The sequence below is a fragment of the Ostrinia nubilalis genome, chromosome 21, assembly GCF_963855985.1.
Source record: "Ostrinia nubilalis chromosome 21, ilOstNubi1.1, whole genome shotgun sequence".
Lineage (NCBI taxonomy): Eukaryota > Metazoa > Arthropoda > Insecta > Lepidoptera > Crambidae > Ostrinia > Ostrinia nubilalis.
Genome location: NC_087108.1, coordinates 8,417,234 through 8,444,727, shown reverse-complemented (window position 1 = coordinate 8,444,727; position 27,494 = coordinate 8,417,234). Strand labels below are relative to the sequence as shown.

Below are 27,494 nucleotides of genomic sequence, written 5' to 3'. Positions count from 1 at the left end.
TCTTGCAAGTCTCAATACATGAGCCAAATTTGAAGTGTTAATGCACAGTAGTTTTTGAATGACGAGGAGTCAAAAGTGGCTCTAATTGGTTCGTCTAAATATACGCACGGTGCAGTCCCCTCCATGGAACTAGGCTTAACATGCTTCCGCATGTCTATAGTGTTTGCTCAATGTTGATTTAGTCGATTTTCTCCTGAAAGGAACATGTAAGACAACAATAAAATTTCCAATTTTACAGACCTTCTAGAGCAGATGCCGCAAAAACTATACAAGATATAGAAAAACTTGACTGTCTCACCTGTAGCAAATTGAATAAGCTTTTTTTGGTTCATAGTAGTCATGTCACTAGGACGCATAGTTTCCGAGGATTAAGCGAAAAACCGAAAAGTGGTACCTTTAAACCCCCCTCTCCCCGCCGGCTCAAGGGCTAAGGGCGGGGACTTTTGCTATGTTCACCACCTAACTAGGCTAAATAAATTCCCGAGGTCAGAAATTGTGTTCCATGGATTTCTCTCTACACCGTCGTTAAGGCATTCATTGACTGGACTATACAGGGTGGCCAAAACAGTGAGGTCTAAAAGAAAAATTTAGATTCCTTACATCAAGGTGTACCTAAATCACCCCCATGTGTATAATAAGATTTTGCTTAGTTTAGGAGATAGAGTTAATTTTGTGATATTTTAAAATTTTGTGACCTAGTAGGCTTTAAACATTTTTATCTTTTTTTTGGGGGTGACTTTTCTCAGATTTCTTTTTTTCGACAGATTTGTTATTAATTGCAGATGTTTGAAAAAAATAATCACCTTCCTATCTTTGATTCAAGATACAAAAGTTTTGCTAGAAACATCAAAATTATGCTTTTATCAGAACACTATCAAATTTTCAACTTAAAAGTTTAAGTAAAAAAAAGAACTTCCGTAGGTCCAAAACCATTTTAAAAACTGCGCCGTTTCCTGAACATTCATAATAATGCAAAAAAGCATGTACTTAATGGGCCACTATTTCCTGTAATCGGTCCACTAAAGTGGTAAGTCGGAGATGCCGTTACATGTTTTTGACTTTCTTAGAGTGAATTAATATTGGGAATCCTCTAAGTTTACATTACGTAGAACAGATTTAGAGCAGTAACTGGACAGAACATGTTTTTATTCTCAACGAGGAAGCTCTTGCCCTTCATCACACCTGGTGGAAACTGATGATTAGGCTGAAGGTGGAAGGGAACTTCAACTACAGAGGAACTATGGCTTCCTACCTCCAAACGCCGGAATACAGTAATGCTATTAACATTATTGTTATAGTGACAGACTTAAGAAAATAGAGTTGCTAGCCAGGAAGACTTAGATCAAACCCTACCACCAACCAAAAAGAGCAGAAAATTTCACCTCCACTGGGAATCAAACCCGGGACCTCTGAAGCTTACCTCTTACCACTTGAAGACAGAGGCAGTTGTTGTTACATTTTACTATTACCCTTGAAATACCTACTACAGTGAGAAGAAGAAGGAGGGATATTTGGTTTATGTTCATTAAAACTTACTTAAAATAACAATGCGTTCCGGAATTTGGAGGTAAGAAGCCATAGTTCCTTTGTTGTTGAAGTTCCCTTCCACCTTCAGCCTAATCATCAGTTTCCACCAGGTGTGATGAAGGGCAAGAGCTTCCTCGTTGAGAATAAAAACATGTTCTGTCCAGTTACAGCTCTAAATCTGTTCTACGTAATGTAAACTTAGAGGATTCCCAATATTAATTCACTCTAAGAAAGTCAAAAACATGTAACGGAATCACCGACTTACCACTTTAGTGGACCGATTACTGGAAATAATGGCCCATTAAGTACATGTTTTTTTGTATTATTATGAAAGTTCAGGAAACAGCGCAGTTTTTAAAATGGTTTTGGAACTATGGAAGTTCTTTTTTTTACTTAAACTTTTAAGTTGAAAATTTGATAGTATTCTGATAAAAGCATAATTTTAATGTTACTAGCAAAACTTTCGTATCTTGAATCAAAGATAGGAAGATGATTATTTTTTTCAAACATCTGCAATTAATAACAAATCTGTCGAAAAAAAGAAATTTGAAAAAAGTCAACCCAAAAAAAAGATAAAAATGTTTAAAGCCTACTAGGTCATAAAATTTTAAAATATCACAAAATTAACTCTATCTCCTAAACTAAGCACAATCGTATTATACACATGGGGGTGATTTAGGTACACCATGATGTAAGGAATCTAAATTTTTCTTTTAGACCTCACTGTTTTGGCCACCCTGTATACCAAAGTAACGGGATATGTTTAATAACTACTTTTGATTAGGTATTTACATAAAGGCTGATGATGAGAATTAAATAGATTTCAAGTGATAATAAATTTTAATGGCAATAAGAAAACATGTATAAATTATATTTTAATGTCATTATTTAGAATATCTCTACGTCACTCGGGATGATTTTACTTTGTTTTACGAATCAGAATTTTCGCAATTTAAGTTATGATTTAAAACTACACCTATATTAAAATCAGTTGGTGGGATGGGCGGCATTTAGTTATCTTGGATCAGTTATAAGTTGGGATCAACAGGATTTCGTACATGCAGGCTGCTAATTTTGCATTAGGGACGTCTCTGGGAATCCCATCTAATTCTAATCAGATTAAAATAAAATCATCATTAGCAAAGTCATCGTGAGAAATTTAAAAATGTCATAATATACATATTCATTACGTCTAGACAGTCCTTTCCCTAGCTGTGGGATAGTACTAATTGGGTACTAAATTTAATTCTAAAATAAAGTTATTAAATCTATTAAAATCTGAAAAAAGTACCTAGAATTATAAAGGGTGTGCTCACAATTAAGCGAACCAGTCTTTACAACAACGAAATTAGGTACTTTCCAGAGCTGCTATTTTCTTGCACACCCTGTGTTATTAAATTATCTTTTTCATAATGAATCGCTTAAGCCCGCATGTACTGTCACTGCCGTATGGTAGCGAAACGCGCCGACGTCTAATGTGAATTACAAATTCTACAGCTAAATCATGCAAATCTAAATGAACTTACCATTTTAAATTCTCATTTGCCTCTAGGTACGATCCCAGCGACACTAATTATCCCGGGGAGTATGTCGCCTTCACACGACTTTATGGTCGATTAACGGCACTATAGTGTCCCACCATTGTTGCGTGCAATAGATTTATTGTCCATATTCACGTTAACCCCGAGATCAAAACGGCTCTAAATATCTTAAACACATTAAATTTAATTCCAAAACTAAACTGCACCTGCGTCCCCACAAATAAGAAGCTTTTCCTTACATACACGTTTATTAAGACGTGTTTATTATGAAATATATGCTATACACATTGTAGATACCTACAGAAAAGGCTTGCCTAACTCAAGCTGATGTTTTATAAGTAATATAAAATAATACATGGGATAGTAAACTTGGATATTATGCAATTATGCATGTAGTACAAGCTGTGTATGAATAGAAGTTGGAGTCGCGTTATAATGTCGTAATAAATTACGATTACAGTAAGGAAATATACGGGTCTCAGCGACAGCTGGACATAGAATGATAATCGTAAGCATTGTGCGGTTCAAGTGGTACGTGCGAGCATGCTGGTCCTCTCACCAGAGGGTGCTGCCACAGTGCTGCGTTCGCCAAATTGCGCGCACGTAATAAAGTCGTGCGAATGCTATAATACCACTCGCGGGTAGTAACGAGTGGCCGATTCTGCGCGTCGTTAGTCGCTTTAGTGCCGATTGTTCGGGACACGCATCGTAATATGTCGTATTTTAACACATGACGAGGGCCCTTCCTTTCTTATTACTGAGCGTAGGCTGGACGGGGCTGATGCGCAATAAACAATGTGCAGTGGTGACAGAGTCGCAGCCACTTAAAGTATGACAAGAGTTGTAATTGCTAATGGGTTTTTAAAACCAGATGCTCCCTTGGAGTACATAGCTGTAGAAAAACATCAGATGTTTTTCCTTAGTTAGTAGTATTCCAAGAAAATTATTCTATCATTCCTAAAATATTAATAGTAAACGCGTCAGCGAGCGGAAACTTTTGCCTATCATCGATTGTCGCAACCTCGCAACACATTTTCAAAGAGATTTATTATAATTAGTAGACTGAAAGGCCCTGTCAACTCTTTCGATAAGTTTACAACATCATCTTCTATCATTAATGCAATCTTAACCACTGCAAACCTCAAACTTGCTAACTACGGTTATAATAAAGAGGGCGCCACGTCCGCAGATTGCGTGCGCGTAATAGGCGGTAGTAATAACTACCCTCGCTGTGTCGGGTAACGGAGTGAACATGGAGGGACGACAGTCTGTCGCCAGCTACTAAGAATGTCTCCTCTTAAGTTATTCTAGGTTTGGAGGAGGTCTACAACAGAGTAAATACAAATATTCAACAGTGGACGTCCTGTGCAGCCGTGGCTGAAATTATGGTAATGATCGTGGCTTTGCTATGCGATTAATAACTCTCACTAAAGTTCCTGTTTGGGCCATTATGTGAAGATTAGTCCAGTCATTATAGTAAGTTCACCTCGGAATTCGAGATACCCAGCTGTAAGTCTGTAAATACGTGTATATTGACACCCTAAAAGTTGTCTCAAAACCTACATATGGTAGGGTGTAAGCAACTATTAAATTTCAAGGTCAACGGTCACAAAAATCGGTGTCGGTTTTTTTTAGAAATATCTCATTTCCTATGGGTTTTTTGCTATTTGTATTTATTATCAATATTGTAGAATACTAAATTCTCTACAAATTTTGTTTAAAATTTTTTTTTATACTGTGAACCGTTTTCGAGATAGAGGGCGGAGAGCGCGCGGTCACTGCATCACTTAAGGTCAACTTAAGGCATAGGCAATGTAAGGATGAAATTCGGTCATAACTATAAATAATTACCTTATTTGTGGCATAAAGGGCTCGTCATGAACGAAAGAGGGATCACTTTTAGAGTTAGAATTGGATTAGGTCTAAATTAGGTTATTGTCTCTTAGGTAGTTGACTTTCAAGACATCAAAGATAAGCATGAAAGTTGTCCTATTCTAACTCTTGCCCTTTTTAGCTTTTTCGGACTTGATTTGAGCTTAACTCTAGCTAAAGTGTACGTCTTTTCGTTAATCACGAAATGAATATGGCATTTTAATACTTTTCTTACGGCGACGGTTTGCCAAAAGCAACGGGTCCCGGATTCGAATCGCGATTGACTTCGGATTTAGATGTACACCTCCGGCGAACACGCTGCCGATACTCCGAAAAAGAACGACGTTGTTCCTTACCTTTTTCGGGGCCATGAATATCGGTGTACTTCGGTGAATATTTTTTAATTTCATTTTATTATCGAAAGACCCGGTTCAAACAATATGACGTGGCTTTTCCTTAATTTAGTGCAGCCTCAGGTATTTTACATTTGGTTAGATTGAGGAGGTTACAAAGCTTTTACCGCAATGGAAAAGTTCCAAAAAATACATGTAGGAAACTGGTACTTGGAAATTATGACGTATCCTTAAGCCAAAGAGGCGAAGATGCTGGCTGCATTTGCTTTATACAAGTATAAAATATTATATGGCATATTATGCTGTACTAATGTATCCATTTGTGTTACTAATAAATAAATATGTACAATATCTCCTTCTTCAGCCTTGCCTTATCCTGTTACGCGGGCTTTCCCAATCATCACCGTTTGATTCTATCTTGAACGTCTTGTTCGTGGAGTCCCAATACTTTAATGTCCTTTTGGACATTAAAGTATCCTCTAGGTGGCTTGAGGTGAGGGTCTTCTTCTTTCCCTCTTTTTTGTAGCGATGGAAAGGCACTGTAATCACAAAAATACGTAGAATTTTACACAGCGACAACATACTTATTCGTCCCTGAAAAAGTAAGTACAAAATGTCATGCGTAAACAACATGAGAATGTTCGTAGCGAAATAATGACTAGCCCAGCATTCAGCCGGTCGTTAGTCGATGTGCCGGGTTTAGTGCCGATTGTGCAGCACACATCATAATAATTTGTCGCATCCACTGGGAGAGGTGGCACTTCCTTATGTGTCCTTTAAGGACTTCGTGACGAATGCTAAAATGTAAGAACGTATTCTTGTTACTTTAGCCTAGGTGCAGACCACCGATTTTTAGTTGGCCGATTGTTTAGTCGGGCAGTTTCAGTATGGAAATGGAAGCGCGCACATTACACCGATTTGGTATCGGCCGATTCTTCATACAAAATAGATTCGGGCCCAACTATCGGCCAACTAAAAGTTGGTGGTCTGCGCTTAGGCTAATGGGAGAGTTTCAAAAGAAGGAACATTCATTTACAGGCTAGGTAACCGTGATATACCTACTAACAGCCACTTGTGGTCTAAATTGAATAAAATATTTTTGAATTTGAACACATTATACTAAATACTTTAGTCTTTTCTAGTGGGAATCTTCTGGCGATTTGGTCCACTGTCCGCTTGGTCCACAGTCCAAGTTACCACACGCCATCGTTATATTTTACGTTAGGTATTAGGTATATTACACTACATGACTGTACTCATACCTACTATCTAACATGCACATTTAAAATGTATTTATCGTGGAATCTTATTCGCGTCATCGTCAAGATATTAGCCAAGAATTTATCATACCCATACGAAACTTTAGCACTTGAGCATTGAAAATAGTTGAACTATCTCGTCTATCGTTAGTTGTAGATATGCCGTTACTTTGGCACGCAAGTGCATTCAATCGCACAGAATATGATAGCTAATAACTGATATCGGAAATCGCCCGTTACTTTATTACTTTATGTGCATAAGTTTCAAAAGATGAAGGTATGTTTAATTTCATTAGGGGTTGCAACCACACCATGCATGGCGAGTCACCCATTTTCCTGAAAACTGAAATGCTTCATCTACTCTATTTTGGTTGGTTTCAATTAAGCACAAAGAAAAAAATATTTGGTCTTATTATCTCAAACCAACGTTGGTTTTGTTTTTTAGATAGATACTGAACCTTTATTTACGCTCTAGGCTTGAGTTTGTAAAATATTACACTACGAGTCATACCATTGATTAGCATGCTTTAAGGGAAATATCATGTAAAACCTGATCACAACTGGACTGCAAAGAGTTACACTTCTATTACCAACTGGATTAAGGCAATAACTCATACTACAAACTGAGTTCGCAAATAAGTAGTCAATTTTAAATATTCTAGCACTATAAGCACTATAGGAGCTGTATGCCTGCAGATTCAAGGCTCGGGGCAGCGGAGGCTGTGTTCTAAAGAGTACACTCCACCACAAATTTATAGATAGCAATTTGTCGCCGTAAACATTCCCGACACGGCTAACAAATTAACGTCCGCATTCTTGTTAAAATGATAGCAAACGCAAAACTAGTATTATCCAACAACAAGTAGTAACCGCTTTCCTTCCGTCCACCATAATTAACATATTTGATAGGAGAAAACTAATTAAAATTAATTTAGCAAGCTCAAAAACACTCAGTTTCAACAAACATGTTCGTTTTACTAAAACAAGACATAACTCATGTTGATTCCACGTGTTTTCAAACACTTTCTATTTTATTAGGAACATAAAAATAAATGGTGGTACTTGGGGCGTTATCGAGACGTGTGGAATTCCAGAATTTTCCAATCTTCGCTTTAAAACGCGGTTATCAGTTAAAAGCTCTGCGTTAAGATCATTGCTTTTAACGGCTGCCGCTAAGCAGCTGTGAGATTTAGTGCGTACTTGCAAGTCAGCTTGGCTCATGTGAAACTCATTAATAGCTTGCAAAAAGTAAAACATCTATTGCATTCTTGCTAAACTTTACTGTGGCTGTGTTGTGTTACCACGTTGACATACCCAACCTACCAAGTCCGACCTTACTGTATGCGGAAGAAGAATGACTTTTTCAGTGAAACTACTGCATAATAATGATTATGTGTCGAGTGTGTAACTAAGTTTCGGTTACAGACTTACATTTAAACTATTAAGAACGTGTTCATAAAAGTATCCATAGTCATTTCTACAAGTTTTACGGAATTATGAAAACGTTTCTTATTTGCCATTATTGGAAGGTTTTATTCTCACCCAAATAGTGTAATTCAGTTAGTAAAGATTTTTACATGAACACGCTCGATTCAATCTGTACCATAATCATTCCTTCGTCATAAAGAAGCCACGACGTCACATCGTGGCAAGCTACACGATGCCACGTCGTGTCATGCCCGTGAGTCTGACACCAAGCGACGCGTTTGAGCTAGTACTACACGATTATGGTAATCTTTGTATGAATTAAGATTGTCCATGTTAATTTATCCCGATGAGTGTTTAACAACTGGCCTGCTTGTAGTTGAGTAACGATATTGAAAACAGAATATAACGATGTTCTTTTTTTTAATAACTCTAAAAAAAGACGTCAACATGGATATCCAAAGTAACTAGCGAGGCAAAAAGCAGAAATTGCTGAAATAAATACATTGGTGACCAATGTAAAAAAAAAACTCAAATCTTATGTTCACAAAAATATCAGCATCTATCCGGCATTTAATAAGCGAGAGTTTTTTTTACGATTTTGACATCAATGTCAAAAAAATAAAACAAAACACTCCTCAATGTAACTTTTTTGTTACATTTTTTTTAACCTAATGTACATTTCAGCCTAAATGTTTTCGAATCTCAGTGCAGGCAATCGAATGTTTAGGCGTTAAAAGAAACCCACAATGACGGCTTTAATAACAGAAACTCGCGCTTTGCGGTCGATCGCTCTGCGGTAAGCCGCCGACAAAGGCTCCGGGATCGATTCCCGGTCATACCATAACTTTAGAAACAATACTTAAACAAATTTGCTGGCCCTCATAGTTACATTGTTTGTATCAGAAAGAGTTTATAAGTGAAAAGTGAAAAAGGAAAGAGTTGTTGAAATAAACAGTGTATGTGCTTTTTACAAACAATTATTGTTTAAACGGTTTGTTAAAATACGATAAACTAGCTCTAGCGCTTAAACCTCAATTATCGTAAAAGTCTTTGTATTCTTGCCAAATTATGACAAAGAAGCTCTCTCCCAGACCCCATATTTAAATGGAACCATTCTTTATGAATTTCAATTAACCACGATTTTTGTCGCATTAGTTATTATTACGGATAATATATTTCATAGAATTTTATTAAGCTCTCAGAGTCCAGACTTAGTAATAACCATGTAAATATTTAAGAGTTGCAACTTCGTCATTCTCCATTCAATATTTTACCGCAAATGAGGCACACGCAGATAAAATACGGCGGTAGTTATCTAATTTAATGTCTTAAAGGCAACTTATTTACTTTGTTGTAATGAATCCGATTAACATTTGACCTTACAACGTAGAAGATAGAACTCAAAATGAGATAGTGGTTAATTTATAAGTGGTGTAATAGCAAAATAAAACTATGTAGAGGTTAATTATTACTTTAATAGTCTATTTAACTTACAACTTTAGTGCCACATGAATCTGCGTGAGTGGACTCTTTTTAGTCAATAAATTTCGATTTTTTTGCTCTTTACCCCGAAGGTTTATTGGCACATAATGCCTTATTGCATTAAGTTCATTTCTAAATAAATTATTTAGTTGATAGAGTAATGTCTTCTTCCTATGGTAATTACGCAGTTTCTATTATTAAGAAGTCAAGCATTAAGATAGACATTTATAACGAAATATAAGAAGCCAAAAAGGGCAGCGCTCACATATCGAAATCTTATAATATTTTACTGTACCTACTATTTCAGTATAACATATCATGAAAACAGTAACAGTTCTAATGCAGTGCGTGCTCGTAAGATCACTTGTGAAGTAACACGCGCATGCGCCACGCAATCGTGCGTGAAAGTCTGACGTGAGTTTTCCATTGCAATCCAAGGGTTGAGTGTATCAAACTGGATGTGCGGCCACAGTACAAATATGAGAGTAACTTAATGTTAATATACAAAGAGAAAATGAACTTTATGATAGCTTTCTTGAAAAAGAAAAATTTGAAAATGTCAAAAAGGGCACAGTATATCTTATTTAATTTACATCATAAATAAATAAAAAATATTAGCTATTTGTTTGAACTGTGCTCAAGTGTGTAGTGTTAGGGACACGTAAATGTAATCTACTTACTTGTTCATCAAATATAAAAAGACATTATTCAGTTTATACCCTAATGCTAACACGAACAAGAAGGCGCCCATATGTGTCAAATACTTCATAGAATATACACACTTTCCTTCAAATTCATTCTTGAATAGCAATCCTTTTTATTCTCCTTTTAATCGAAACATTTTTTATGCACAACGAGGCAAGTATTTGACCGCAATCGCATCTGGTGTTAAGTGAGATGCAATCTAGGGTGGTACAATAATTGTCCTGTAGTGCCTATTCACTCTCGCCTTGAAAAATCCCGAATAGTGTTCAGGAAAGACAGCAGCAGGCAGCAGAATCCAGTCCCTAGCTGTTCGCATTATAAAAGAGTTATCGAAGTGCTTAAAAAATCTTCTTTCTTTTTTGTCCTAACACAGAGTTGGTATACTGTTTGCTTGCTTGCTTATTTACTGTGGCATGTATCAAACTGGCTGTGAAACCGTTCTCGCTTGATGCAGTGAGCATCTGCACTCGCGAACACGTTTACGAGTATAAACGTACCCGTAAGAATTTATTTCATCACCACTAGCGACCGCCCGCGATTTTGTACGGAAATACTACTTGATGCAGCAATCCGTTAGATTAAATTGTAAATGGAGTTTTATCTGCTTCAAAATCCAAATTAAAAAAGAATGCTTATTGCCTTTAGTGAGATATGGAATTCTTATCACAAAGTGTATAAAATAAAATATCTTTCAGGACGTCCACTGCTGAACATAGGCCTCCCCCAATGCTTTCCACGTTGATCTTTACCAAAATATAATGTGTTTCCCTGCGTGATCGAATCAGAAATGAGGAGATCCACAGGGAAACCAAAATAACCGACATAGCCCGTAGAATTGCCAAACTTAATTAGCAAAGGGCGACATAGCTCGTAGAGCTGATGGCAGTTGGAGCAGAATAGTTTCGGGTGGCGACCACAGACAAGAAGAGGTAGTTTGAACAGGCCTCCCATGAGGTGGACTCTCGATCTGATGATGGTCAAGGGGAGTACCTGGATGCGTGTAGCACAGGATCGGTCGATATCGAAATCCCTGGGGAAGGTAGTGGAAATTTATTACATTTACCATTTATGAAATAACGGCACTCTCCATTTATATTACAGGCAGTTCTGAGATATGTTTCAAAATGAATACCAATATTATAACCAGCCATTTTTTATAATTATCTGTCTTAATGAAGGAAGAAATGTAAAAATATGTACCATCCTTTACATCTGCAGTTCTGCACTTATCATTACGAGTGATTATGCTTATTCTTATTTAATTTTAGTCTTCCGCAATGCATTTCTATAGATCAGTATCTTTGAAAATATTATATAACGCCATTTGATTCAAGAAACTGCCTGTCTCTACATAATTTATGTAGTAGTAATTAGGTAACTATGGCATTTTGCGTGTGGGTGTATCTGTAAATTTTAAATGAAATAAAGTTTATTATCTTATTAAAATTAAATTACATTATATTTTATTTTGATTGCAAGCACCAGCCGTCAGCTCTGTCGAATACAAAGTTGCGCGTACGCACGATTCAAATTAAAACGTAAACTAGTTCCTTCCTTGTAAGGAATCAGGTGCACCATCCCAACCTTCGGCCCTACGATCCATTTTTTTAAATAAAACGTTTAACATGATGTTTCTAAAATTACTTACTTAATACTACTAAATTTTTTTATCCACTACGAGGAAGCTCTTGGCCTGTATCTCATCTGATGGTAAGTGACGATCAGGCCGAAGGTGGATGCGAGCTTCACCCGGAATCCTCAACCACGGAGGAACTGGCTATCTTACCTCTAACTGCCGGAACACAACAATGCTGTTATTAATTGAACTAAAATGCCTAAATAACGAAGCTTGAATATTGACATTCCATTAACTCTAGTTTCATACTTTTAGCACCATAATTTATCAAAGTTAATTTGATAAAGTTTAGATGAAACTGATGAGATTATTATCTAACAATCTGATACATTATCTTTATTATCACTTTCGGATAAACTAGTTAGTCTTTACATAGTTTATTTTTGGTATAAAGATACAAATCTAATAGTGTTATTAAATACATCGCATAAATTCCAATAGAAGACCACGTGAACCACAGCCACTAAAGGCATATTGACACTACCACGTCCTATAAAGAATTTAGTATGTAAATAAGTTAATCTTTGGATCTAACTAGCCGGATTCATGAATTTATAATTATACGATTTTTTATAAATTTTTAAAACTTTTTTCCGATGCTACTTACCTGAGTTTTATTGTAACTGGTGTCAAGATGAATCAAAGGCGTAGAAATAATTCAAGACGTGATGATTATATCTTTCAAAATAATATTAATGCAAAGGAAGTCATCGATTGCCTCTCCCAGGAATTCCATCAGTCATATTGAAGGAGTGAGTGGACAAAGGTGTTACTTATCTGACAAAACTGAAGAATCGACTTTTTTGCACGAACATAGGTTTTAAGTGATGATAAAATCGACTAATGAGCTCAAAACACGCAATTTTGTTACGTGTCAAACCTTAACAAAGGTGTTATCTGACAAGCATTCATACATTTCAGGATTCAAATGTGGTATGAGCAGATTAACATTTTCAAACACTCATAAGTCATTTTGTTAGTTAAGACCTTTGTCCACTCACCCCTTCAATTACGAGCACTCTTTATGATATTAAAATAGAGATAAATTTATGTAAACTTATCATCAAACGTAGGTCCTGTATTTCTTACATAACTATAGATCTTAAGCTACAGTCGATCACACACAGCTAGGCCTAGGGTTCTAGACCTCTGTTGAAAACTAGACTTAAAAACCCAAAATCAAATAATTATTACCATACGTTTATGTATTTCTAGAAGAGTAGAATACGCGTGAGCCTCTACTAAAGAGTGATCTTTGATTCGTCCAAGGCTCACTCCCATTATTCCCGTAGTGGTCGTAAAAGGTGACCAATGGCCAAATGCGAACAGCAGGCCTCCCCAACCCATCTGGCCCGCGTGAGAAGTGTACGTCAAATCTTCCAATTTCCTATGGTAGGTAAATCAGAAAAGATCGGGTTGAGCTGAAGATGATGACTTTTCCAAAGAGTGTGAGGAGTTTTAATTGTTTCAATCAAATAAAAAAGTGCATTAAAAGTTGCCACTTGTAAATGTACTTACTATTAGCCCTCATTACCCAATTATCGCATAAGACCTATAGAGAAATGGGAGTGGCTGAAAATCACTGAGTATTCTCAGGCAGCATTAGCTGAGCCACCTCCAACAGCTTTCCTATACTATGTCAATCAATCAAAATTATGTAACTAGCTAAGTACTTAAGTTGTAGAAGCAATAAAGGACTTTATTTATTTATTTATTTAAAAGAGTATAGTGTCTGTCCAAGTCGGATACGTATCCGAAAAAATCCGTAATCTGGCCGCCAACCCTAGCACATCGGGTTAATTTGGCCGGCTAATTTGTGGATAACATCGGACGCGCATGCGCATTCCTGCGCGTCTAATAAGTAATTAAGCTCACAGCCCACCCTTCCCACCGCAGGGACTTAACAGGTTACATTTCAGGATAAAATTACGTTTCTTGTAACAGAGGAAATTGGAGATTTACACTTGATTTAGATAAACATCTGCTGAATAGAAAAGTACCTCCTACTTATTTGAAAAGTTAAACACATATGAAACGCGCTTCACATCCACAATATCCTCATCTAAACTCATAATTTCATCAAAAAGGCTAGGACAATTAAATAAATTATTAATCTGAGAATTTCAAATTCAATATTTTCAGTTTCACATAAAAGCTACGACACGTTTGCTTACCTACACTTCCATCGTATCGCTACGAATTGTTCTGTTTTTGATTTCCTATCGAATGTTATTGGATCGTGGAAAAAAACCTGATACGATAAACTACGAAAACTTTGAATTAAAATGAAACTGCGTAAAATCTTTTGTTATCTAAAATCAAGGGCATTTAACATTTTTGTACGAATGCCGCGAAACATCATAAAAAGTGTCACATTTTATTCAACGCAATAAATTATTTTAATAAAATCATATTAGGGGTATAAACAAAAATTTCACGGAATTTACGAACCTGTGAAGTTCTCACGAAATAAACAAATTGATTTTGGATACCATCGTAGCCATTGACAAATGTATATGTGATCTAATAAAATTTAATCACGGCGACTATAACAATAATTACGGCTTAACCTCAGCGAGGCTGAGTTATCTGAATAGTTCAATTCACCAGAAACTTGCAATAAAAATGGCAATTTCCATTAATTCAATGACGGGCATAAAACAGCCGAGGATAACTCACTGGCTGTAAAGACACCGGATACGTTATGTTAATTCTGAGCCAATCATAATGTATCTATTATCATGGGATTTAGAAAGAAAGTATTTCTTCGGAATATTTTAGATTATGTAAAATTAGATACTATTTTATAAAGCAGGTTATAATATAAACACAGATTAATTTTATTTGAGTGAACTTACTTATTTCAGAATTCACATAATAATTTTATCTAAAAGTAGCTCGTCTATGTTGGAAAGTTAACTATTTTACCAATGCAATACCTAGCCGTCTCTACAATCTCTAGACACTGTCTAGTAGACAGTGACATGTTGCAGTAAAAAGCGGCAAAAAGTGAACTCTGTTTAACGCAGAGTCATTCATTAATTAAAAAACTAAAAGTTTCTTCTTCGTTTTTTTATTCTATACGAGTATTATTCCCCCTTATTAATAGAAATTTACACCTAGGATGAACCTTGGATTAAAATGTCATTTTAAGCCAGAGTTCAACTAAGTGGGTAAAGTGTTTAGGCTTTAGCCTTCCTTCCGGCACACGATAATATTTTGCTACAAAGCAGCTATGTACAGCTTAAATACAACCATAGTATAATAATGAGTCGATACAACAGTGTTATGCAACTAGGTTTGCCCCTCTTAGGAATCGAACCCACAACCACATTCAAGACCTGAACCATCCATAGCGGCAATGTAACAAAGGCCTGCCTACAGCTTGTAATGTCTTTCCTTGTCCCAGTAATCTCGCATCGCGGTTATAATAACTTTATGCCCATTACGCGCTCACTCGGAAGATTGCAATTTCCTACCTTTCACTTTTGTTTGCTTTGAGGCTTGATCCCACCACAGGATGAGCTCTTCATGTTTTCGCTGCAGTAGTTACTTGAATGGAAACGCTAGAAAAAAATGCACTGGAGATGAAATGTTGATAAGTTTCGACCATTAAAAATTGTGTTACCTACCATCTTATGTGCCTGGTTCCCAATTCTTTCAATCTTAGGTTAATACTAAGTTAATATTTAAGTTACTTTAACAAAAATAAGTTTATGCTGGTAGGTAACTCATAATTTAAATACAGTTTTATTCAGCAGTAGACACCAATATCATAAGAGCCAAATAAGGTATTAATTGATCTCATATTTCTTGTTTTCATATAATTGTAAGATACGAATGCGAAACTACATAATTGTTTTTACCGTATCTCGCATTGGAACATACGTATTATGATTCTTTGAGAAATTGCCTGTGTCCCAATATAATAATTACACGTCCACAGACCTAAATGAATCTGCATCGAGACTGCAAGATACAGTTCACAACCTTTTTCGGGGAATTCACAACAAGAACTGCGCAAGCGAGGGTCATGTACACGCCACTGATACGCTATTTGAGACAGAATGTTACAATTTATGTTACTTAACTATTGTGAATTGTGTAACTGGAGCACATATCAGCCAATAAACAAATGTATCATCTGTGTTAGCTCAGACTGAGATCATTAACATGCGTTACCCTTTTCAGGAAACACATTTTTACATGATCCTACTAATTCTACTAATATCCTACTAATATTATAAATGCGAAAGTTTGGATGTCTGGACGTTTGTTACTCTTTCACGCAAAAACTGCTGAACGGATTTTGTTGAAACTTTACGGTTTTATTGTTTGTAACCCAGATTAACATATAGGCTATAATTTATGTCGATCTGTGACACTAAACACGCGGGTGAAGCCACGAGCAAAAGCTAGTATAAAATAATTTAATCATTCCACCAAGGAAAGCGCCTTCTAGCTTCTCATAAATATTTGTGTACTAAGTATCCCTTTTGATAACAATAGACATCTCTGTAAGAAGTTTAGATTCACTAAACACCGATTATTTCCCCAATATGCCAACTGTGTGTAACCCGAAGCCAGGACCAAAGCACTTACCCTATACAAATACTATTTGCATAGCGATAAATCTTTCCACAGATTTAATGAAGGAGTCGCCAACGACAGTCGCGAATCGAATATCTGTGGCGGCTGCAGCGGGAAGTCTGTCCAGCTATAAAACACAGGTTGTCCACCACGCCCATGCCCGGTTCACAAGGGCTTGAAAAATAAAAAACGATCCTTAATCCGCGATAATGTTCGCCGTAATAACAGCCCGAGTAAAATGAAATGGAAGAACAAATTCGCCGCGACCGCAATCATTATACGGCAAATTAGTCGGAATAGGAGCGCCTATGCAGCCTTTTAGTCGGTACTTTACAGAGGTAATTATTAGTTGAGCGCACATGGGTTTAATTATAATTAAAATATTTAGTGAGACGATCCAAGAATTCTGATTGCTATCGATATGGTAATTAATGAAAGTTTAATGTGATTATTGACGGTCAATAGCGAAGTGTCCCTATCCGTTTGATCTGTGTTTTGGGATTTATTCTTTATGGTTTGATGAATGTACGTTATTGCCTATTTATACGCTTAACTTCAACCAAATCCGTTTGACTATACAAAGTTTCTTTTCAAGAATTTAACACTCATATATGAGTATAGGTGGTCTGAACTTGTACATACCATCCTAATTTATTTCTTTATCAACGCACATTCCTGTCATCCCGACAATGCACCATAGACACGGATCGCAGCTAGACGTCATTACTTGACAGTAAAAACAACATGGCCGCCCGATTGCGCGCGAAATCGATCGTCACGAGCGCATTCCACTCACTGTACGCGTGCCGGAACAAAAACTACGCTGTGAAAGTAATTTTCTTCGGGATATTAAAGATACAGCATACTTAGATGACCAGGTGCTCGCCAGTAATCCATTTGCGCACACGCGATCTACTATGAGAATGCTCTTTACGAGAAGAATTTATAGTATGTAGAGTTTCATAATATCATAACTTTGACAATGTTTACTCACGAGATACAAGAACAAATTAATTATAGGAGCTCGTCTGCCACCTATCACATAAAAAATTGCATAAGAAATATGCCATATCAGATTAGTCCTCGTGCAACCAAGAGGCTGTGTGAGAGAGCACAAGTCTCATGGCCCCACCTAAGTTAATTTTCATGAATTTTCAAGAGAAAAATCATGTTTTAAATGTTTTTTTTTCTTTATGGACTAGCAAAAATTCCCTACCGAAAGCCAATTTTCAGGTTTTGTTAGAATTGTAATTTTCCTGAATTCCCTTGCACCTCTTTCACACACGTTAACATTAGAGGGTAATTGAACGAGACAGAGCGAAACAAATTGAAACCGTCTTGTTGATAGGAACCTTTGTGTCCAACAATATACCGGTCTGAATTCAAATATGTATCCTTAACTTTATTATTAGGCATTTGTGAATACAGTGGGAAGGTATTTAAATATTTAGTACCTAATACAGAACAATGGGGTATTCCTATGCGTAGGTCTTCTCGTCTGACAACTACGTATACTTATCTGAGGCCATTTCGTTAAGACCATACTTTGTAGAACTTTGAAACGTCCTACAGAGCTTAAATAACGAGTCTGTTTTTTGAAACTCCTTTTTCCAAATAAATAAAGATGGAATATTGCTATATTGCGGCTCCAGATGCTTCTGGAGCCGCTACCAATCAATCAACATGGAAAGCATTGGGGAAGGCCTATGTTCAGCAGTGGACGTCCTATGGCTGAAATGATGATGATGATAGAATCTGGAACGAGGAATAACACTTCCAAAAATAATCGTTTGGTAGCATTTGACAGGTTTTATGATTTGTGCGCTATATTTTTAACTCACTTTTTTTTTCTAAATATTTGTGACTAATCTTGAATGTGAGTTGGACCTAATTTTGGACATTGGTCAAAATTTTGAGACAAGGAATAAAATAGTGCATAAAAAGGTAGGAAGAATTTGCAAGACATGCCCCTTAAATAGACCCATAGAGCAGTAACTCCTCGAGTTGAATTACAGAGATTCTGCTATTCCTACACAAAGAGAACGTATTTCTTTGCAGCATTATTTATAATTAGCTCTAATAGGTTTTATTATATTGCCGGCCATTGGAGTTGCCTGTTTAAGAAAGCACGCTAGCTATCCAATTACCAATTGCAATTGCGGGTATCAGATTTATTCATATGCTAACTTGGTGCCAGTGACGTTAATGCGGGTTTGGTAGTACATTATGGACGGAAAAACCGGTCATGAGAGGCTGTGCCATTCTTGTGCAGGATTCCGTAGTTGCTAGAATAATTTCAGACTGAAAATTAAAGCACAAGGCCGGGTAGCAGAGAAAATGGCGAAAATGAGGTTTTCATTTTTTATTTTTGAGGTACTAAACAGTAAAATTAAAGGCTAAGATTTTTATTGGGCATAGTTGAGGATATTTTCTAGGGCTATTAACGGATGGAAACACGATTTGATGAAGTTGACTCGATAGAATAAATTCCCAAAGTTACCTCTATTCGTTTTCTATTTATGGTTTTATTTTTAAAATAAGGGATTTGAGATTCTAAATCTTTTACTAAACTAAAGTTCAGAAATAACTTGAGGGCTTTTAACGGATGAAATTTTTATATTGCGTCTTATTTAGTTACTATGTTAAAAAATGTGGACAAAATCGTCCATGACGGCTTGGACAATCTCAATCAGTCGCGCGCACAGATTAGAGAGTATGTCTAAAGACAGATAGGAAACGGCCCTAGTATTTGTTGAACGATAAACAAACTGGTACCGAGCTAGATTGTCCAGTAGGTGGCGCTGTAAACAATATGGCGTCTGCCGCCCACAGATTAAATATATACCTCTCACGGCCGAATACTGAAACGCCATTTAAATATTTGACGGCTTCTCAAATAGTTAAGCAGCTCCTAAACTTACATTTCGCATACTCAAAACAATATCTGAGCAGTTCTCAATTTATAAGCACCTCTCAAATTAAGTTGCACTCAAACGCCACTCAAATGAATTTTCGCATACTGAAACGCCATTTAACGCTAAGCATTACTCAAACAACTGTCAAATCGTCTTGAGCAGCCGTTAAATTTGAGAGTGCTTGCGCGGTATCTTAAATCCTATTCTTATACCTAAATCGACCTAAATAGTGGTAAATAATGTCTGTGTCATCGTTATCATTTCTTTCGAGCCTCGAGGAGATACCTAGATCTAATCGCAGGAACGCAATAAAGCTGAACGCTATTGAAAAATATTATTATAATGACATGCAATTCCGAGCGAGGTTCCGCGTCTCAAAAGAAACGGTGTTGTTTCTGGATTCATAATTTGGAAGCTCTTTGAAACCCCTCACCAAACGCCATACAACCAGTCAGGGGTGATCTGTGCAACCAGTGGACCAAATACTTATTATAACCCTACGGTTCTACGCAACGGGAAGTTATGAACGTGTACTAGGTGATATCTTCCACATCGAACAGCCAACTGTGCATCGTGTAGTGACCAGCGTGCCGCGCGAGCAAATTCGCCCAGTCTGGACGCACCATTACATAAACATGCCTATTTCTGAGGAATATGGGGACATCGCAAATGGATTTAAGCTATAGCAGCATTTCCAAGAGTTGTTGATTTGTCTTGTCAATTTGATGCTCTGTCAACAATGATAAATGTCAATTGTGGTTACGTTTCGGTCCACGATCGCCACTTAATAGATTTCAACAATAAAAAGTATCACCTTTAAAATTATTTATTTTAATTAAATAAAAATGCAAGCATTAATTTTTTTATATAATAAAACGAGATTTAGATATAATAGAAACTAAAAATAAATTGTTCTATGTTAAGTTGATTGAGTATATTTCCATAAAAGACAATACATAACCAAACGATGCTGCGTGTAATGGATAAAAAACGTAAAGTCATCATTTGTGTAAATGAAAACATACTTTTTTTGGTAAATGTTGCCATTATATAAACATTTGAGAGCTGCTTAGCTGATCACGGCTTCAAATCCTTTGAGTAGCGTTTGAGAATACCATTTAAAATTGAAGGATACTTAAATTTAGGAGCCCGTCAGCTGAGTGAAAGATTTGAGTAGTGTTTCAGTATTCGGCCGTCATACTTTTTTTATGATCCGTTCCGTTTCATGTAATGTGTTTAAAAATAAAACTATTGAAGTATAAAATAAAACTTTATTGATGAAATATAACATGAAATATTTTGTTTACGAAAATCAATAAGCAATAAAACTACTGGATTTTAAAAGATTACAGTTACTGTTGTGATAACAGTACATTGTTTTAGTTTTTACATTATGTACTCACGGATTGACATTTGTATGTAACTCATATAAAATATGTTGCGTTAAGACTTATAGTAAAATAGTTTAATGTTCACCATAAATTCACACGTTCACTCTCACGTTGGTTCTGTCCACTCCACTGTAAGCAGGCCAGATCTACATGTTTCTCACCACCTGTAAAATATATGAAATATTTGTAAATTTAGAGCAAAAAGTCACCGTAAGTCTGTAATCTTCTACATCTACATTCTACACTAATATTATAAAGAGTACAGCATAATAATATAAACAAGTGATCGATCTATCTATCTACCATGCCTACTGTCTGTTTTGTTTCTAGATTCTAGAGATGGGTTATACTAGGTAAATTTGATACTAGGTGCACCTATTCCAAGTATTTATTAATACGTGATCCAAATACCTGTTCCACTTAGTACGTAGTAATTTATCATACTTGACGCGACTAGTGCGGACTAATCCACGTATTATGACTTTAAAATACAATTTTCTTTGAAAAGATCCACTCGTAGTATTAATAATGCAATTTGAAATTGAATAATAATGTTTTTGCTGGTTGTTGATTGATTGATATCCTCCCTTCATACTTCAACAGGCTTAGGACTGTCAACTTAAAAGTTGGCGTATTTAAAAGATATCAATTTCATAAAAATATTTACATAATTTTTTCTATTTTTTATTTATGCAATTATCACGGACGCGTGACAACAAACCAAAACAAACCTGTCGGAAGAATAAAAACTGGTTTTTTACCGGCTAGTCAACAAGGAGTGAGCTGGATGAGAGAGAACAAAAATTAAAATATTCAAAACCTTACCTGTGTACAAATAGAGTTTAAATTACGTAATACATCAAACACCTATTCCTATCTCACACCTGCCTGCGCTCAAATTTGTTTGTCAGACAGAGACGGAGTGAATATCTACGTTCGCACATAAGCTTAGCGAGAAATACGCGGTGCGCGTAATACACGACTACGGATTATGCAATAATAACCTCTATTACTTTGATGGTAGGGTCGGAAATCGTGTAAATTAAAAAATACTTAGCGAGAAATACGCGGTGCGCGTAATACACGACTACGGATTATGCAATAATAACCTCTATTACTTTGATGGTAGGGTCGGAAATCGTGTAATTTAAAAAATACTAGGTGGATCAAGTATTTTAAAAATTGGAATAGGTGCCACTTAGTACTGTAAAATACCTAGTGTGTGGATCTGTTCTAGTAAATACGTCTCATCTCTACTAGATTCATACTACTTTGTTAAATGAAAATTAATTTACCTTGTGAAATGTGTACTTGTCAATCAATTACTTAATATATATTCACAGAATCTGGATTCCACCAATCTGTAATCAAATAATTAACTTTTAGGTCTTTCTATTTGATCCTAGATGAAAAGCGTCAGAAGATACGGGTAAGAATGATTTTGAGGGTCTTTTCAATTTTATAGGTACTTACCGAATGTTCTTATAAATAGAAGTTGTTTTAATTGTTATCTGGGTAATTCATCCAACACAAATCTTCCTAATTTAATGCATGGCATAACCTGCAAATGAAATGAGTTCATCATTTGTAATTAAGCATTTTTGGTCTTGTTTTATTGTTTAAATAGGTCTCTTTTAAACTTCATTGAATATGTTGGTTCATCTGGACCTTTTTAAGTAACAGTTGACAATAATGAGCAGCACCAGTGATTCCACAGCAAGCACTTTTATTGTAATTGCTGCTTAACACTTTATAAGTTCGAAGTTCGATATTAACCTGAAACAAATAGGTACTTAGATTCATTGTATAAAACACGTATCATTCACTGTATCCTGCAATCTATGCCTGCAATGTACCTACTTGTATTGTATTTTATGTCCAAAATCCAAAGTATGTTGTTACTCCATGAAACTATCCATATTTGGTTTCCATTGATTTAAATGGAGTTATGAATGATTTTGTAATGAAGATTTAATCCTTTGTGTGGTTCAATACTTAAAACATGATGTTGCTGCAAGTAATAACCTATCTCGAGTGAAATAACTTACTTATTAACTTACTTGAGAGAATTTTATTCGTAAACAAACATCAATCCAACAGGCAATCCATGCACATGTAGTTCTTATTAATAATGACTTATGATTTAAATTAGATACAATTAAAAATCGTAGAAAAACACGTTTTTTCTATGAAAAATTTTTGACGTTTATTTTTTTTAATAATGTCACAGTTGTAGACTTGAGACGGAACTAAAGTGATTAAAGTGAAAATTACGACTTTGAATTATTATACTTTTAAATAACCATTTAATTTATAGAAATCACATAGATTCAATAAAATAATTTATGAATAAAAGTTGAAGTTGTAATTCGAAAAGGTTTCTAAGGTTTCTAACATGCAAAAGACCACTGTCGCATACAGAAGACAACTATAAAAAAAGTCACTTCCTCTCGGAACTGTCAAAAAAATTCACTCTCTATGGAGCTGTCAAACTCTATCGCGTTTCCACCCCGTGGTCGCGCGGTGGCGCTTACGGAGGACGGACGCGTGTCAGTTTTTTGGCCGTGACAGTTCGCGATTTGTCAATATTTTTGACAATGATGTCTTTGATGAGTCACAGTATAATAATATCAGTGTTACTGGAGAAAGCTTAAATTTTTGATAATTAAGAATTATCAATTTTGTCTACCTATTGAAATTTAAATCGTTCGCATCCTTTTAAACGAAGACTCTACTCATGATACATAGTACATTCCTCAAATATGAGACAAAACCAATGAGTTAAAATTACATTTTAATAGTACCTACATACAATCGTCTTACACTCTTTAGAAGAGCACACTGACACAAATAAATAATAAAAAATACTGTCTAAGGTCTGTAGCTAAAGGTCTTAGCTGCAAGATAGAAGAATCTTCTAGCCAAAAAGATGGCAGATGCAGCAGATGTCAACGGATTTAAAACTGGAGTTCATGTGACTCCTTGTAGACTTGAGTGTCTAGAGAGCGTCCCTTCCTCCACCATGCGTAAGAATTTTCACAAAAATACTGTCTAAGGTCTGTAGCTAAAGGTCTACGCTGCAAGATGGAAGAATCTTCTAACCAAAAAGATGGCAGATGCAGCAGATGTCAACGGATTTAAAACTGGAGTTGATGTGACTCCTTGTAGACTTGAGTGTCTAGAGCGTCCCTTCCTTCACCATGCGTAAGAATTTTCACAAAAATACTGTCTAAGGTCTGTAGCTAAAGGTCTAAGCCGTAAGATAGAAGAATCTTATAGCCAAAAACATGGCAGATGCAGCAGATATCAACGGATTTAAAACTGGAGTTCATGTGTATCCTTGTAGTTTTGAGTCTCTAGAGCAGTGGTTCTTAACCTTTAAGTCATGAGGGACCATTTTACCAAAGTTCTGTCTTGTCAGGGACCACCTCATAATCGGTCAAAACCAGTTTGACTGCAAAAATCAGTTAAAAGTGGTTTTGACCAAGGTGTGCAAGTGCACATCGTGGACCACTTGGAATGCCTCCAGGGACCACCAGTGGTCCGCGGACCACCGGTTAAGAACCACTGCTCTAGAGCGTCCCTTCCTCTACCATGCGTAAGATGTTTCAAAAATACTGTCTAAGGTCTATAGCTAAAGGTCTAAGCTGCAAGATAGAAGAATCTTCTAGCCAAAAAGATGGCAGATGCAGCAGATGTCAACGGATTTAAAACTTGGAGTTCATGTGAGTCCTTCTAGACTTGAGTCTCTAGAGCGTCCCTTCCTCCACCATGCGTAAAAGTTTTCTAAAAATACTGTCTGAGGTCTGTAATAAAAGTCTAAACTGCAAGATAGAAGAATCTTTTAGCCAAAAACATACTGTGGTTATAAAGGTGTACCAAGGGTACATGTTACACCTTTTTATTCGATTGTAAGAGTACTGGTTTACTCACAAATCCGTTTTATCTGATTTTCTGAAATCCTGGTGTTTATCATTCAAATCAATGACTAATGTTTGAACTAATTTGGACATATCAAGGTCTATCATTGGTATTTTTTTCAAATTTCTGCGTCGAGCCATTTACGAGATCTGGGACATCACAAAACATTACCCCAGCAAAATTCTAAATAACTTGAGAACCGGAACACGAACAAATTTTGCTATTCGTGGACAAATTACTACGCAACAAGAGCTATCTATCCATGTATTTGGTTCCGGGATAGAACGACTTTAAAAAAAAAAATTTTGCCAGGGTAATGTTTGAAACGTTACCCCAGCAAAATCTGTGTTTTCCTAATAACTTTAAAACTATAATTTGAACGAATTTTGCTATTAGTGGACGAATTTCTGCTCACGATGGACTAATTATCTGCTATACTCTCGACTCTCTAAAGCACAACATTTATAAAAATTTTGCTGCGGTAATGCACTCCAGGTAACCGTGTGTGATGCTCATTGCTCATAGTGACTTTCGATACAGAGCCCCGTACATACGTTATACATAAATTATGGAAAGAAAACACCCAGACCAATACAAACAAATATGTATGCAATTTTAGTATGATATTTTTATTTATTAATAAACAAAAAGACTGAACAAAATTGATGCGTGTACTGATTAATGTAATTAACTACATGCAAAGCTTTGTGAATTGCAACAACTATAATTTATTATCCAAGCTCTAAATAATCGCTACTACGAGTAACTGATCATAAAATGTTTTTCCAATCGCTCAAGCTCCCGAGGATCTACCGATAGGTCGGGTGACGTAATCTTGAAATTCTTTTAGCCGGCGCGGAACTTCCGGAAGGTCGGGTGACGCCACGCCTCTTTGAACCGTGTTTACTTTGGCAGTTATATTCTATATTTATTCGATTCTAAAATATATTCCCAAAAATTTTGAAAGTTGTTTTAATTTGTATCACTTGGATATGATTTGTATTAGAAAGTGCTGTGAGTGTGACGCTTGAACGGAAGGAAGTCAACCTAACCTAACCAACTGCGTATTTCTAAACTGCGTATTTCTATACTGTGTAGCCGCGAGAGCTCTTTGGCGCGCTGTCTTCGGCGAAGTATTGCGCGCGCAGATTTTGACAGCGCGAAATACCTACTTTAGCAGAAATACCAAGCCTTAATGTTTTTGTAAAAGCGCGCCTTGGGTTGTCAAAAGGAAAGAATATTCCTAGCGGACAACCCAGGTAGATTGTGTGTTGCTTGGGTGGTCAGTTCTTTAACGGATAATCCGTCTACCTAAACCACAACTTCAAAATGAAATATAATGGAAGCAACATTATACAAATAGACATTCCTGTGACATCCATGTTTTATTTGAGCCACTAAAGCACACTACATTAATTTCTTTACTGTAGTTTGCAAACTTTGCCATAAATAATATTATTATCACCAGAATAAATATACATAAACGATTTCGACAGCTTATTTAAAACTACTGATCGTTACAGAATTCCAAAGGTGTTCTAGAAATATGCCTACATAATATCAGTTTCCTTAGAACAAAAACCCTCAATAATATTTGCATAGACTCTACAAAATTGACTATGAATTTTTATCACCTACTTGAAACATACTTGAATCATTTCAAGACTAATTAATTGGTATGATCCGGTATCGAGTCGCTATACAAGCTTAATTTGGGCTTATTTTTTGTTAGTAATTAATTGAGAATGTTGCAGATCAACTTTTCCCGCGGGTTTGTTAGTGGTGCCTGGATTATACATGTTGCAAAGTATCTAGGATCGCTACGCGGAAGTCGATCGCCACACACCTATTACACAGGGTGGCCCGTCAGATATGAGCAGCAAATTCTAATCTATGCATGAACTTTACACATTTTATTCAATTTGTTTTCATATTCAAGGCCACAAACACGACGTAGTAATCAAGATTTAAAAGCTTCTTAGCTTCTATAATCGTCTAATAGTCTAATGAAATGTCAGCTTAACATACCCTCCCAAATATAGACGTGGACGAAGCTTATTAGTACACTGCTCTACTGAAACTTGATTTTTCATTTTTTAATTATATTAATTACTACTTTAACTACTGGATATCTAGATATAAATCAAAAAGAATTGGTGTGAACAAGTGTATTATTTATCATTATATTAAACCCCTACTAAATAACCTGTTATAAACAAAGTGTGCGCGCACACGGCGCGCTGTCATCCAGCGGGAGCGGGGCGCGGGAGGCGGAGCATCGACCGCCGCACGCGCCGCGCCGCCCGTCGCTTCGGCCTATTCGCCGCCGCTCCGGCACCCGACCGCACGCGTCCACCTAATTCTTTATAATCACAATTTCATTGTTTAACAAGTACATAAATGTCATGTTTTAAAAGAGTACTTCGTATCATTTACTTCTCCCGAACATTTTGGCGCCCCCGGGTGGGCGCGTGTCATCTCTCTTTCGCAAAACCGGTCGAGTCACGTCCACGCCACGCGGTCTCGGAACATCACGCCACGCCTGAAGAAGTTTCATCTCGCCACGCCGCAGCGAAATTCATCGGGCAAGCATCATCTATCGCATCTGCATCGAGAATTTACGAGAATCTGGCGCTCAAGACGAAGACACCGGTTGCCACGCCGCCACCATTGAGGTCAAAGGTCACTGCGCAGCGTGCTTCAGCTTTCCAAGGGGAGTGCCGTGAGCTTACCTTATCATTTCCTTCTTTTTCCTTCTTGATTTGATAACGTAAAGGCAATAGCTCTTCATTTTAGTGTTTTTTCTTTGAAAATTCTTCGTACCTGTTGAACCATCGTAAATTTATTCATACATCGTCTTTTACGTCGTAAAGA

General features: G+C 36.4%; 1 protein-coding gene and 1 long non-coding RNA gene across 6 annotated transcripts in view; one reads left to right on the top strand and one right to left on the bottom strand.

Annotated features, from left to right (window-relative positions):
- Positions 1 to 27,494, top strand: part of LOC135082465 (tetratricopeptide repeat protein 28) — a 97,699-nt gene that overhangs the window by 14,281 nt on the left and 55,924 nt on the right. The window lies entirely within an intron of this gene.
- On the bottom strand, positions 20,566 to 22,825 carry LOC135082312 (uncharacterized). 5 transcript variants are annotated; one of them, XR_010259384.1, is made up of 5 exons: positions 22,787 to 22,825; positions 22,368 to 22,710; positions 22,173 to 22,260; positions 21,995 to 22,060; positions 20,566 to 20,863 (listed from the first exon to the last, which is right to left on the bottom strand). It is a non-coding gene; the product is annotated as an uncharacterized LOC135082312 (long non-coding RNA). The 5 variants fall into 5 exon arrangements; XR_010259387.1 differs by lacking the exon at positions 22,787 to 22,825 and adding an exon at positions 22,748 to 22,772 and having other exon boundaries at positions 22,368 to 22,475; XR_010259386.1 differs by lacking the exon at positions 22,787 to 22,825 and adding an exon at positions 22,760 to 22,772 and having other exon boundaries at positions 22,368 to 22,475.